The sequence below is a fragment of the Notamacropus eugenii genome, chromosome 4, assembly GCF_028372415.1.
Source record: "Notamacropus eugenii isolate mMacEug1 chromosome 4, mMacEug1.pri_v2, whole genome shotgun sequence".
Classification (NCBI taxonomy): domain Eukaryota; kingdom Metazoa; phylum Chordata; class Mammalia; order Diprotodontia; family Macropodidae; genus Notamacropus; species Notamacropus eugenii.
Genome location: NC_092875.1, coordinates 302,232,730 through 302,247,453, shown reverse-complemented (window position 1 = coordinate 302,247,453; position 14,724 = coordinate 302,232,730). Strand labels below are relative to the sequence as shown.

The 14,724-nt window shown below is 38.5% G+C and overlaps 1 pseudogene; it reads right to left on the bottom strand.

The window, feature by feature from the left end:
• Positions 1-12,764: 12,764 nt before the first annotated feature.
• On the bottom strand, positions 12,765-14,191 carry LOC140498441 (ornithine aminotransferase, mitochondrial pseudogene; annotated as a pseudogene).
• Positions 14,192-14,724: the final 533 nt, after the last annotated feature.

Genomic DNA, 14,724 nt, shown 5'->3' with positions numbered 1-14,724 from the left:
TCATCAAAAAGATAGAGTAAATGATGAGAGGGGTTTTGAACTCAGCTCTTGCTGGCTCTACGTCCTGAAATTTATCCCCTATGTTTTTGAGTCATTTTGGTGTGTTCAACTCTTTGTGACCTCCATTTTGGGGTTTTCTTAGCAAAGATACTGGAGTGGTTTGCCATTTGCCTCTCTAGCTCATTTTACAGATGAGGAATGACTTATCCAGGGTCATACAGCTAGTAAGTGTCTGAGGCCAGTTTAAACTCATGAAGGTGAGTTTTCCTGACTCCATGCCCAGTGCTCTATTGATTGTGCCATTATCACTCAGCTTCTAACATAATCAATGCTTAATATATTTTTCGTTGATTCATCTAATTCATTCATCTAGTGAACTAAGATGAAGTGGGAATATTGAGAATCCATAAGGAGCAAGGGAATAAGAAGAGGAAGAAGATTATCTTGAATTCAGCTGTGAAGGAAAAACCATTTAGCAAAACCACTTTAACAGTTTTCAACACACTGCCCATATTCTAAGGCCCTTGACTTTACTCCTGAGTATCTTTTATTTTATAAAATCATCCATCTACCTCAGACTCAGACCTCATCTCAATTTATTCCTTGTATGATAATATACTTTTAGAAAGAAGACATAATTAATAGAAAACATTAGTAGAAATTGGAAACAAACAATAGGCATTCTCAATGTGAAAAAAGTGGGACATTATTCAAATGTTAACTGGCTGAAGAATGACAGCTGTATTAGTACAAATCATTGTCACCATCTATTTTCAGAAAGAGAGCAGATATAAAATTCTAATGATACATACAATGGCAACAATCACTGAAAGAAGCTTTGCATTCCAAACAGGATGAGATATTAAAAACTGAAAGGAGAGACTGATATCATATACAGAAAAACATCATTTCTGGTGAATTAAATTATAAGTTCCCAGTAATATTCAGACACTGATTTTATTTTATTGCTGTACAAATGAGGTTATGGCCAACCATAGCTTGTGAATTGGCTAACAGTTACTGTCTATTTAATATGCCTATAGATGACATTTCTAATCAATCTTGTGGCCTTTGCAATGTGTTAAATGAAAATATTTGGTTATTGCATTAGATTATCACCTTTCAGCTCAGACCATTGTTACTCAGGGTTTAAGTGCCTATAACAGCGCAGAAAAAATTATAATTAATTTCAAGATGATTTAACTGAAGGACCATAAAAGTAGAAGGGACCTTGAGGGGTCATTTGGTCTATTTGTGGCCTCCAGGAAGGACAACACTTAAAGCAGTTTTGATGCTAAACTGGATACACAAGTCAAACACAAATAGAAAACAAAAAATATTCAGGGGAGAAGACAGTTACAACAGGGGAAGGCCGAATAACTATTTATCATGATTATGCTTACTATTGTCTGGACTTAGAACATACAAGAAAGGCTTTTAACAGAAAAGAATGAACCCCAAAGAAAAATAAAAGAAACAGTCCATATATTTGTTGCACTTAAATTTTTCCAATGCATTTGCTTTGCAGTAATTATAGGAGGTAATACAAATGGCGTCAACCCCATTTTTACCAATAGGACTACTGAGATATAGAGAGGTTAAGTGACTACTTATCTGGTAAATATTGAAGCTAGCACTTGAACTCAGGTCTCTATGACTTCAAGACTAATATTCTTGCTAAAAGATGTGTGAAAGAATGGGCACTTAATGATTGGATTCACTAAAAAAATCTTTAAAGTAAACAATTTAGAAGGAGACAGGAAGGGAGACAGAATCAAAATGGCAGAGTGGGAGGAAGCAGGGCAGTGAGCTTCCCTCTATCTCCTCCTCCACAGAGATTTAAAAGATGCACCAGACTGACTCTTAATGGGAAAATCCAGAAAAAATATCACAGTAAGTTATTTGTCCAGTCTGGCTTGGCGCAGGGAGATAGATTGGGAGGTCTGCAGACACTGGGGTTGAGTAGGATCAGGAGAGGTTGTGTACCAGGTTAAGGGAAGGTTCCAGAAGCATATAGGGACCACCAGACCCAAACCAGTCACTGGGATGGGGCAGGTGCAAACCAGTGCCTTTTTTGTCCCCTACCAATTTACAGATCACAGATTCAGTATAGACTAAGAAAGGGACCTGCATGGGAACATCACATTCCAAGGGAAAGAGGCCCTGGGCTGTGGATAGAAAAAGGAGGAATTTTAGAATCTAACTGCTGCCAGAGCAACAGTAGCAGCAGTTCCAACACCTGTCCCATCCAAAAGAGGAATAATAACCAGGGTAGGAATGCCAGACCAAAGGGGAGCCTCCAATTCTGCCCCTCTGAGCTAACAGAATTTTCTGATTGGCTGAATTAGAACACAAAGCAGCAAAAGTCTATTTTTTTTCTCAAACTCAAACTCAGGTCAGGAACTTACAGAACTCTGATGGAGGGGGCAGCAATCATACTTTTCCATGGACCAGATAATTTGGGGAGCACCAAAAGCTTGCAGGTCCCCCACTTGTCCTTGAGATTTGGAATAACACAACCCTTGATACTCCAGGAAAGTAATGACAGGACCACCCTGGACCTCTCCTCCAGAAGTGACTAAGATCAAGTCTGAAGACAGGAAGTATACTGGAAGAATGGGCAAGCAAGCTCTCTGTGAATATTTTATTCACATATTTTTCCATAAACTCCACAAAGGAAGATACTATCATCTCCCTACTTGGTATTATCACAGGGCCTATAGAATGCTCTATAGTAGATGTTTAGGAAACAGTTGTTGAAGGAATGAATGTAATTTTTCACACATCATGCTTCTCTTATCTTGCTCCCCCTGACCTTCCATGACTCTCCACTGATTACAAGTTACAGTACAAATGCATTAGACTGTCAAGCTAAGATTAAATTGCTCTTCCAGATAGGTTCTGGATATACCCACCACTTCTGCTCTTGTTTCTCCCCTTGCCTCAATTTCCTGCCTTCCTACTTGATTTAAACCCTATTAGACCTTCTAGGATGAGCTTAGATGCTGTTGTTGTGTTTGTCTTTTGTTTTTGAAGAGGATCATGACATCAAGATGATGACATGACTTGCAGTTGACTTTGATTTGAGTGAGGGAAGGCTGTGCAAGGTCACCAACCTCACTTTCTTCTCCTGAGCCATCTGGGTTTAATGGCCTGATATTCATCAGGAGGGCTGGAGATGGCCCAGGATGCAATGGAAGACCTTGGCCCCTTTATGATTAGCTGTTGCCTCCCCCATGAAGTCTTCCCCTAAGAGCATAGGCTAGCTGCATAGATTCCCTCCTGTGGTCTGCTCCTTCAATCTGTTGAATCTCTATCTTTCTTTTAAACTCAACTCAAATGCTCCCTCTTCCAGGAAGAGTTCCCTGATTCTTTAGTTAGCAACAACCTTCCTTTTCTCAAATTTTGTATATTAAACCACGCTTATGTACTATCAAGTACTTTTTAAAAATTGTAGATACTTATGTCATTCTTTCTTACTGACTTTAAGCTACATGAAGATAAGGACATGTTTGATCTATACTTCATTCTTTTCCATACTTAGTTCTCTATATAGTAGTTACTTAACAAATGGTCCATCTGAATTGGACTCATCTGAACTGGTATAGCATCTATGGTTGGTACTACTCTAATTTGGTATTTAGCATTTGCTCTCTCATCATTATTACTATTATTTGTATTTTTCTTGCCTACCTCATGGAGACAGTTACATCTTCGCATTTTGAGAATCTACCACTGTGCCCTACAGCCAGAAGATGCTCAGTAAATGAATACTGATGATGGAGACAGTTAGGGGCATCTCTCTATTCCAGACTACCACTGAGCCTTGATCAGAGGAAGCCAGCTGTTGAGTTCTCAAGTTCATGCACTAACCTATTTTGTGATGTAGTAATGGAAATAAGAGGACTCTGAACTATTCATGGGGCATCATTTGTGTGAAAACACTTAATAATCACCATTTGCTAAGCTGCTTCCAAGAGGTTAATTGCAATGAATTAATTGATTAAGAACACAAAGCACAGAAGTCAACGAGTATGCTTCAAAATAAGTCAGAGACATTATTGGCATTGAGACAAATACTACATATCATTCTTTTTTGGTTGTACTTCTTGTGTGTCTCTCTTGTCTCAGGGCTTACCCCCCTCTACTACAAATCAGAGCTTATGTGCTATAATCTTAGAAGAAGAAAATTCTGATCTCATAACTGAGATTGGAACCAATGCATTATTAACAATTTAGTGTTTCTTTTTTACCTCATTCTTTGAATCTTCCTCTAGGTCAGAGAAGAGTATAAAAAAGAAGTGATATTTACATATTAATTAAAAAAAAAACTTCAGAAAATCTCCAACTGTGCCAAAGTGAAGTGGAGGATTAAGGCAATTATCTGTATATTTTAAGTGGTTAATTTGGGAGTGTGGAAGATTAAATTATCTAGGAAATTGTTCTGATCCTTCTGGTACTTTGCATATTCAGGGTTAGGATAAAAAAATGGTTGTAGCTGGAGTCTGGGCCCTGGTTCAGAGTACCAATGCATCTTTTTGAGTCAATGTCCATTCCCTTCTTAATAGAGTTGTAGATGTTACAGAGAATAGGAAATCCCCTCTACCTCTAGAGTCCTGACTGCTAGAAAGTTTCTTTCTAATTCTTCTTGTCTTGCCAGGGATAAGAAAGGATGGGTTGGAGGCTGGATGAAGTTGGAGATGTGAATGGGAATGGAAATCCAAGTTGCAAAGAGGAGAGGCACCAAAAAAGAGAGAAGAGGGTGAAGATGCTGAGGGAAATGGAAAAAAGAGGATTTCCTGCCAATCTAGTCCTCGTTGGATTAGGACAGCTAGGTGGTACAGTGGATAAAGCACTGACCCTGTGGTCAGAAAGAGCTGAACTCGAATTTGACCTTCGACACATACTAGCTGTGTGACCCTAAGTGAGTCATTTAACCCCTGTCTGCCTCAGTTTCATCATCTATAAAGTGGAGATAATAATAACACCTACCTTACAGTGTTGCTGTGAGGGTCAAATGAGATAATTATGAAACATAGCAAAGTGCCTTGCACATAGTGTTATATAAGTGTTAGTTCTATATACTTGCTTCAGGCATGGAAGAGATCTCAGTGGTCACCATACCAAGCCTACTAAGTGGCCATCCATCCTTTTCTGGAGCAGAGGAGTGGGTGGAACTTACTACGTCTCAGGATAGTCTACTCCACTTCTAGATAGCTATAATTACATGTGTTTTTCTTGAAATTAAGCTGAAATCCTAGGACTTCACATAGTGCTTAGCACACAGTAAGTGCATAGAAAATTCCTGTTGATTGACTGACTGATTGATTCCTCTTCTTACAATTTCCAACGTTTGTTCTTGGCTGAACAGAAGAAAAATATTTATCTGCCATCTGCCTTTTAAACATTGAACACAGCTAGTGTGTTTTCTCTCCCTTAATTCTTTTCTCCTAGAGGCTAAATATCCTTAGTTCATAAGATTATAAGATCATAATCAACGCTGTCAGAGACTTTAGATATAAGATCATAATCAAAGCCAGTAGGGACCTTAGATGCCATTCAGCATGATGCTCTCCATTTGACAGAAGAGGGAATAGAAAAAGTTCTATGAAAAGTTCTATGACTTGCTCAAAGTCATGTGGGTAGTAAGTGTCAAAAGTGGAATCTGAAACCGTCACATAATTTTAGTGCAGCTATGTGGCACAGTGGATAGAATGCTGGGCACAGACTCAAGATTTATCTTTCTGAGTTCAAATCAAGTTCAGACATCTACTGACTGTGTGACCCTTAATTCACTTAACCTCATCTGCCTCAGTTTCCTTATCTGCAAAATGAGCTAGAGAAGGAAATGGAAAACCACTCCACTATCTTTGCCAAGAAAATCCCAAATGGGGTCATGAAGAATCAGACACAACTGAAAAAGGACTGAATAACATCTAATTCTAAAGAAGCAGCTACATGACTCAGTGGATATAGCCCTGGGCTAGAGTCAGGTAGATCTGAGTACAAATTTGACCTCAGATATTTATTAGGTGTGTCATCTTGGCCAAGTCACTTGACCTCAGTTTACCTTAAATCATTGGAGAAGGAAATTGCAAACCACTCTTTGCCAAGAAAACCCCATGAACAGTATTGTTATACTACGGTCCACAGTGTCAGGAAGTTGGATGCAAGTGAAAGACTGAACAGCATCTAGTTCTAGAACAAGTGTGTTTTCATTTGTATCATACCAATTACTCTTCACATGACATGAACTCGAGGCCCTTCACCATTTTAATTGCCTTCCTCTGCTTATTCTCTAGCTATTCAGTATCTTTCCTAAAATTTGGCAACCAGAAGTGAGCACAAAACTTTAGGTGCACACAAACATACACACATACATAAACTCACACAGAGATAAATATACACACATACAAATGGGGAAATACATACATAAGTGCACTTACATGTATACTTTATCTTCAAATACAGAGTATAGAAAGCCTCTCATATCCTTGGAAGCTATGTGTACTTAATGCATTCTAAGAACATACTAACATTTTTTGCAGCTAACATATAATACCATTGACTCATCTTGAATTTATAATCCAGTAATACTCCAAATCTTTCCCCTCCCTCCTCCAAAACTACTGTTCAGTCATGTCTTCTCTATCTTTTACTTGTGAACTCAAATGTGAGACATTGCATTTAACTCTATTAAATTTTATTTAATTAAATTTAGCTCAATGTTCAGATCTGACAGGATCTTTATCAATTTTGACTCAAATCCAATGCATTACCAATCATTCCTACCTTTGTATGATCTGAAAATCTTATAGGGATACAGCCTTGGCCTTTGTCCAAGGCATCAATGAAAATGTGAAATAGCACAGGATTTAAGACAGATCTCTGAGGAACATCCCTGGAGATTTTCAAGAGGACTTTGGACCATATTGCATACCTTCTTATGATGTCCCCAAGAATAGCATGAGATACTTAATATCAAATATTTTACATGACTCTATGTAAATTATACTGGTAGTATTCCCCTAGTCTACCTTCCGAAAGTGAAAGGAGATTAACCTGACATGACTTCTTCTTGGTGAAGCCATGCTGACTCTTTTCTGACTCCGTTTCGGGATGCTCAATGACCATGTCTTTACACATATCTTAAACAGGGGTTGGCTTTTAATGATGTTATGGTTCAACTCATGTACTATGACAGTGGTGGTGATGAAGTTTGGCAGGGTGTCACATACCTAAGAGACCAGAAGCCAAAACTTATGATGTGAATGATGTGAATGAATACATGCAAGGGGCAGTAAATGTATTAAAATCTGAAGATAATGAATCCCAACAGTTTCTTCATCAACATGACATGAGTTGGTTCTTTGATTTTGCTGCCGATCTGGCACAGTGATGTCAAACTCAGATAGAAATGGGACCACTAAACTACACATAAGGATCTCTGTGGGTCACATATTGACTTTACAAAACTACATATTAACATTAACTATGTTTTAGGTATTTTTCATTTATTTTATTAAATATTTCCAAATTATATTTTAATCTGGTTCAGGCTATGCTCAGAAGTGTTGCAGACTGTATTTGATACCTCTGATCTCACAGATCTAAGCTACTTTGTTTACTGACCCTACCTCAGCTATATCAGCTCTACAACAAAAACTGGATAAAGAGAAGGTTTATGTGATTCTCTGGTGGCAAGTCTGCCAAGCTGGTAAGTAACTGTGGTGGCAGCATTGGAGAGTGATGAGGAAAGGGTTCAAGAAACAGGAAGCTTCATCATATAGGTGTCCTATTTCAATTTTGTTACCTCTAGCCAGGATTGAGTGTATTAGCACATTGTGTCTTTCTTATTCCATCAGAAGTCCTTGTTACTCCTCCTTTTATCGTTTTTATGGAAAAAAATAGGTGAAAATGTCTCTGCTCAGTTAGTATTTAGTTACTGTTCTTCAAGCTTCTCATTTCTCTTCTACAATGTTCACTGTGCTGACCCTCATCCGGGGCATTTTCTAGAGTTTATGTCCTCAAGACATAGAGAATAAACATATTATTAGTAATTAGTAAACTAATAAGAGAAAACAATTACAAATAGTAGAGAATGAAATAAATGTTCTTTGTAAAATGATGCATTCTAGAATTTTGTTAAGAAACAAAATGAAATTTATTGGTGTCTGTAATTTTAAGATTCTAATCATTTTTCTCTTCTCATTTTGTCTCCTCCTTCTTCCCTTCCTCCTCCTTCTTGTACTTCCTTCTTCTCCTGTCCTTTTCCAGTCCTAGGAACGATAAGGTATCTGAGTCATCAAGAGGTGAAGGGACTTGCTCAACGTTACACAGCTAGTGAGTGGAAGGGCTAGCATTCAAACTCAACTTGTCTTATTCCAAATATAGTGTTATTTTCCAATTATATATTAGTCCCCATAAAGCTCTCTAGTTCTATGCTTCAGCCTTGTTCTTTCTCACTACCCAACATCCTTCTCTTCAAATCCAAAGCTCTTTAAAAAGCTTTCCACCTTAAGAACAAATCAATATTTAACTCAAATTTAAATTTAATTAAAATCAATATTTTACTAGTAATATTTCATTTGAATTAGAGCCTAAAAGAGAGATGAGGACTCCATAATCTTATAGAGGAATAAATACAGTTCACAGCTATTATTAAAATGATTGAAATTCATAGGATCATGTATCCAGAACTGGAAAGAACCTCTGAGGCCACCTAATCTAATCTCCTTTTTTAAATGAAGAATGATGAAGATGAGGCCTAGAGAGGTGAAGTGACTTGTCCCAAGGTCATAGAGATAAGGAACAGCAGAGACAGGTTTAGAACCTGGATTCTCTGCCTCCATTGTTCTTTCTATGTACCATGTTGCCTCTAATTTGATTCAGTATAACTCAACAGGCCTTTGTTCAATATTTACTCTGTGCCAGGCCTTAACCTAGGTGATTGGTATAAAAATATCCAAATCAAAGCAAATCATAATGAATAATTCCTTTCCTCCAATAGCTTAAATTCTGTAAGGTGGAGGAAAGGAGGGAATATTGGAAATAAGTAAATACAAAATTTGGGCAGCTAAGTGGCACAGTGGATAGATTCTCAGACCTAGAGTCAGGACGGTGTGTGTGTGTGTGTGTGTGTGTGTGTGTGTGTGTGTGTGTGTGTGTGTGTATGTGTGTATGTGTGTGTGTGTCTGTGTCTGTGTGTCTGTGTTTAGTCATTTCAGTGGTGTCCAACTCTTTGTGACCCTGTTTGGGGTTTTCTTGGCAAAGATACTGGAATGGTTTGCCATTTCCTTCTCTAGCTTGTTTTACAGATGAGGAAACTGAGGCAAATGGGGTTAAGTGACTTGCTAAGGGTCACATAGCTAGTAAGTATCTGAGGCTGGATTTGAATTTAGGTCTTCCTGACTCTAGGTCTTGTGCTCATTCTATCCACTGTGTCATCTAGCTTCCTCAAGAAAACATTTTCCTAAGTTTAAAAAATTCAGGACGTTCTTGTTATCTGAGTATTTATTAGATAAAGCCAGTAGTGGTTTCATGGGAATGAAACTCCCTTTACCAAAGCAGAACAGCAACTGTTCTGCAATTTATAGCATTAATGTATTACCTGAGCCCCGTGTTATTCACTGTGAGTATGAAATAGAGGTAAGACATGAATATTCATCTTCCTGACCTCACACTGGAAATATGTTCTAGCCTAGCAGCCCTTAAGTTGATTAGTCAATTCCTCCCAGAATCTCCATTTTAAGGGACATTCCTGGGTCAGTCATGTGTTTTTTCTTTTCTGGGCTCCATTCCTGGTTTTTAGGATGTTCTTCATCATACCCCCAAGACACTACCTTCATATTAATATGAATATCTATAAATGATGTCTAACATCTGAATATGAAATATTAGCAATAGGCAGTCAATAACTTATAGAATATGGAGATACAATTAACAGTCTTTGACTCAATTTCTAAAAAAATCAAATCTACACGAAAGTAGGATCATTATTTACTTGGGGAATAGATTGGGAAAATCAACAGGGAACATGGCTTTATACCAAGCACTACTTCTCTTTCCTTCATAGGGAGTGTTAAAGTCAATCAGAACACCTTAATGAAATTCTGAATTCATGTTTTGGAAGGTTTGGAGTAAGATCTGAAATTAGAAGCTAAGAAAAAATCTAGCTAATTGGTTCTTCAGGAGAATCCTGAAATTACCCCACCCTCCCCCCCAAAAAAACCACAAAGATATACTTTACGATTTAATGGGCTGATTTCATGCCTTCAGCAGATAGGTAAAAATTGGGAAAGGATCAGGATAAAGACAGCAAAGTGCACATCATGTCTGGAATGTCATGTAGAAGAATCCTAGTGGTTTTACTTAAAAAATGAGGTAAACACAAGTAGCCTAAGATGGAGGTAAGTCATCAGAAAAACTGACTTGGCATGAAGTCTACTCACAATATTGAGAAACTACCCAAGGAATAATTGTAAAGCATTATAGAAAACCTCAGGTAGGGAAAACCAATCAATTTTCCACTGATTTTTCACTTGATTGAAAGCATTGTAGTAATTGCATGAGCTGCAAGGAAACTCTAAGTTCTGGCCATCATAGATACTTAACCCAGAAAGAGAAGACTTTGGAGGAGGAAGTGACAGAAAAAGGATCTCCATCTTCAAATCCCTGAAGGATTATAAGTAAAAAAAGTGGGGTTCGATTTAGTTCATTACACTGGAGGTATATGGAACAAGATCATGGAATAGACAGCAGTTATAGGAAGGCAGATTTTGACTTAATAGAAGGAAATTTCTAACAACTATGATTATTCTTTTCAAAAGGAATGGGATATTTTGTGAAGTAGAAATCTTGCTGTCATTGTGAAAATATTCAAAGAGTAGAAGGACAAATGAACATCAATCAGGGACAGAGAAAATTTCTAGTGGGTGTTTATACTTTGGCAGCATGTTTGGACTAGGTGACCTCTGAACTCCCCAACTCTAAGACACTAGGATTTTTTATCAGTATAAGAAACTGCTGTTGTTTTTGTTTTTAATGCAATATCAAATTGTTTTGTAATATGCATTTAGTTGAGATGAATATAGTTTTTATTATACTACAGAGTCACTGAAACAAATGGAAAAATTTCTCTCCGTATATAATTACTTCAGAAGGAAAGACAAGTCAAAATTTATAGACTACTTTCTCTTCTATTTCCTAGTATTTTACAAATGTGAATTAAATTTAATTCAAATTAATAACTACCAAGTAAAACTATCTATCTGTCAAAATGATTCCACCTCTTATAGGGAATGATAAATAGAAAATTCATGCTTTAAGGAGGAGATGAACTAGATGATCTCCGAAGTTCCTTCCAACTCTAAGATGCTGTGATTCTAGAGTGGAGAATGGGTCAATTATCCACATAAATCAAGTCTTCAAATTCTCAACTATCCAAATAATAGAGGTTGGTTGCTGTTTAAAACTTGTTTTGTTTCTGCTCTGAACAAACTGAAGAGTTTTCTCAATGCTCCATGATCTAGAATGTTGACTTAGTTACAACTTTCTGAAATGATCCACAAAATAAGAGTCTACAGCTCCAGATGGTTTTTCTCATAGCATTTAGAACTGAAAGGAGTCTCATCTAGTCCAAACCTCTCTTTTTACAGAGGAGGGAACAGAATCCAGGAAAGTGAAGTGACTCATCCCAAGTCACAAAGAAAGTCATTAGAAAAGTCAGGATTTGAATGCTCAATGCAATGTTCTTGTTGTTATAACATGTTGCTTCACCAATATAAATACTATTTAACAAAAAATTTGGTTTTGTTTTTTATTTATCTATTATTTCCCCAGTTTTTAACTATGTTAGTCCCAGTCCTGCAGTAATTAAAGAAATCTTCATTTCATGAGCCTATCTCTGTTATCAGGAAGAAATGGGTTTGAGTCCTAGCAGCATGACTCTGGCAAGTCAACTAACTTCTCAGTGTCCCAGGCAACTCTGTAAGACAATAAATCACAGAGCAGGTACTCATCTTCACTGGTAGATGAAATAAATGAAACTACCTCAAGATGTGCGTGTGTGTGTGTGTGTGTGTGTGTGTGTGTGTATGTGTATGTGAATATATGTGTGTTTCTCGTTTTTTTTTTTTAGACAGCTTAAATAAAGGCTTTATTTTAGTGTAAACAAACTTTTGAAGCTTCAGAAAAGGCAACAGTTTTAGAATGGCAGATTATAGCGGGCCATTCTCAACACTACTTTAAAGACAAAAAAAAAGAGATGGGAATGCCAGGCAAGGACGCACTGCTCAAGTTGAGTAAGACCCAGGGCACACACACTGGCATTCTCCAGTCAACTCCTGCCATCCCATCTTAGCATCAGAAGAACAAGTTTGTGACCAAACATCCCCCCAGATGTGTGCTACTAGACTTTGCAGACTCACTTTAAAGGTAAGCAAATCTTCCACTTGCTCCCCCTGGAGTTAAATGTTTCAAATATAAAAGGTTCTTTGTGTCTGTCTAAAAAGGCAAAGTTATATAAATGCAATACATACATTACATTTCAGGCTTGGTGGCCAATACTTCCAGCGATTTCAAAGATGTCAACGCACAAATACAAGCCAGCCATTTAGCTTAGAAAGAAGACAATACAGTTAATGAATAGAATATCTCAGTTTCAGTAAACAGCAAACTGCAGGTGATTCAATTTTTGCTCTATTCTAGATGAACTAAAAAAAAAAAAGTTCTTTACAATATGTGGGAGTGGGTCACGTTCGCCCTGACAGCAGAGGCTTTCGCACATAAACGCACCATCTGCCTTGAGTCAGCCACTAGACACAATGCAAAATGGAAAACCTTCAAAAAGACAAAATAGTCTTGTTGATGATTTCCACCGACTGGGATTTCATCTTCCTTGATCACGAGGGGTGGCGCCAGCCTAATGATATCCCCATGGGTGGGTTTGGCCAGAAGTTCATTGTCACGAAGGGGCAGACACACTTTCCAAGCATCCCAATCTTTAGTTTCTCTGATAACAATGGCATTCAATAACCCTTTTCCTCTTACAGCAGTTACAATATCAGAAGGCAATTTCATCAGTTCCTTCCTCAAGATGTTCCCCATCATGTCTGCATTTTTAGCCAGCTCCTCCTCTTCCAAAACCTCTAGGGAGGCCATGGCCACCTGGCAGGCCATGGGATTGCCTCTGTAAGTCGACCCATGCTTCCCAGGCTTAATGGTCAGCATAATTTCATCATCATATAACACAGCCGATACAGGGTATAAGCCTCCAGAAAGGGCCTTTCCAAGGAGGAGGATGTCAAGCCTGACACTTTCGTGATCAACAGCCAGCCACCTCCCAGTTCTGGCTGATCCCGTCTGTATTTCATCAGCAATGAAGAGAACCTGGAACTTGGTGCAGAGCTCTCTCACTCCAGAGAGGTAACCCGGATCAGGGACAATGACGCCAGCTTCCCCCTGAATGGGCTCCACCATGAAAGCAGCTACACTGGGATCCTGGAAGGCTCACTCAAGGGCAGGTAGGTCCTTATATGGGATGATCTCAAAGCCTGGCATAAATGGCCCAAAACCTTCATAACTTGATGGGTCAGTTGGAGTAGAGATAGCAGATAATGTTCAACCCCAGAAGTTTCCAGCTGCAAAAATAATCTTTGCTTTATATTTCTGAATGCCTTTCACATTGTATGCCCATATTCAAGCTAATTTGCAGGCAGTTTCTCCAGCTTCCACCCCTGTATTCATGGGCAGAACTTTGTTGTAGTTGAACAACTTCGTGACATACTCTTCATATTCACAAAGTACACTGTTATAGAAAGCTCTAGAAGTTAAGGTTAATTTATCAACTTGACTTTTCAGGGCATCCACAATTTTGGGGTGGCAATGTCCTGGGTTCACAGCACTGTAAGCACTCAGGAAGTCAATATTTTCTGCCTTCTACATCCCATACATAAATGCCTTTTCCTCTTTCCAGGGCTGCAGGTAAAGGATTGCAGTTGTGGGCACCATACTTAGCTTCTCGTTCACATATCTGCTCTGAGGATGGAGGGCCCTGGATGGTTTTTTTGGTTGCGACTGATGCAGCTGAAGTCACTGAGGAGTGGACACCCCGACGAAACACAGCGAGGGTTTGCCAGGTTGCTAGTTTGGAAAACATTTTCTGTTTCTGAAGAATCAGGCCTGACAGGGGCTCCCGACGGGCGGAGGCCGAGGCGACATGTGGCACAGGCGGAGGCGACAGAGACTGTTTCTCGTTTTTATATGGATGTAAAATGTGCTTGTAACAAGCAAGTATATCTAAGTAAATTACCCCCATTGGCCGTGCTTGACTTGTCTCCTTCTGGAAAGCGAGGGCTCATTGATTGGTAAGAATTCCCAGGACTCAAGGGAGGAAAAGGAGAGAAAGAGATGGAAACCAGTGCATTGGGAACTGTGGAGAGAGAGGACTGTAAAGAGAACATTTGGAGGGAGTTTTCAGTGGTGTCATCCAGGAATCTACAAACCTTGGTGTGTTACTGAAAGCCCAAGTAAAGAGAAAATTTCCTGAACTGTCAAGAGTGGAGAGATCATCCAGGACTGACTTGTTTCAGGTTTCAGAAAAGAATGAAATGAGATTACTCTAACAGTAAACACAAAAAAGAAGGTTTATTTAGAGCATGAAGGGATACTCAAAATGGACATAACACTAGTTCAGATACATAAGGTCCCCATTATCTCAGTATA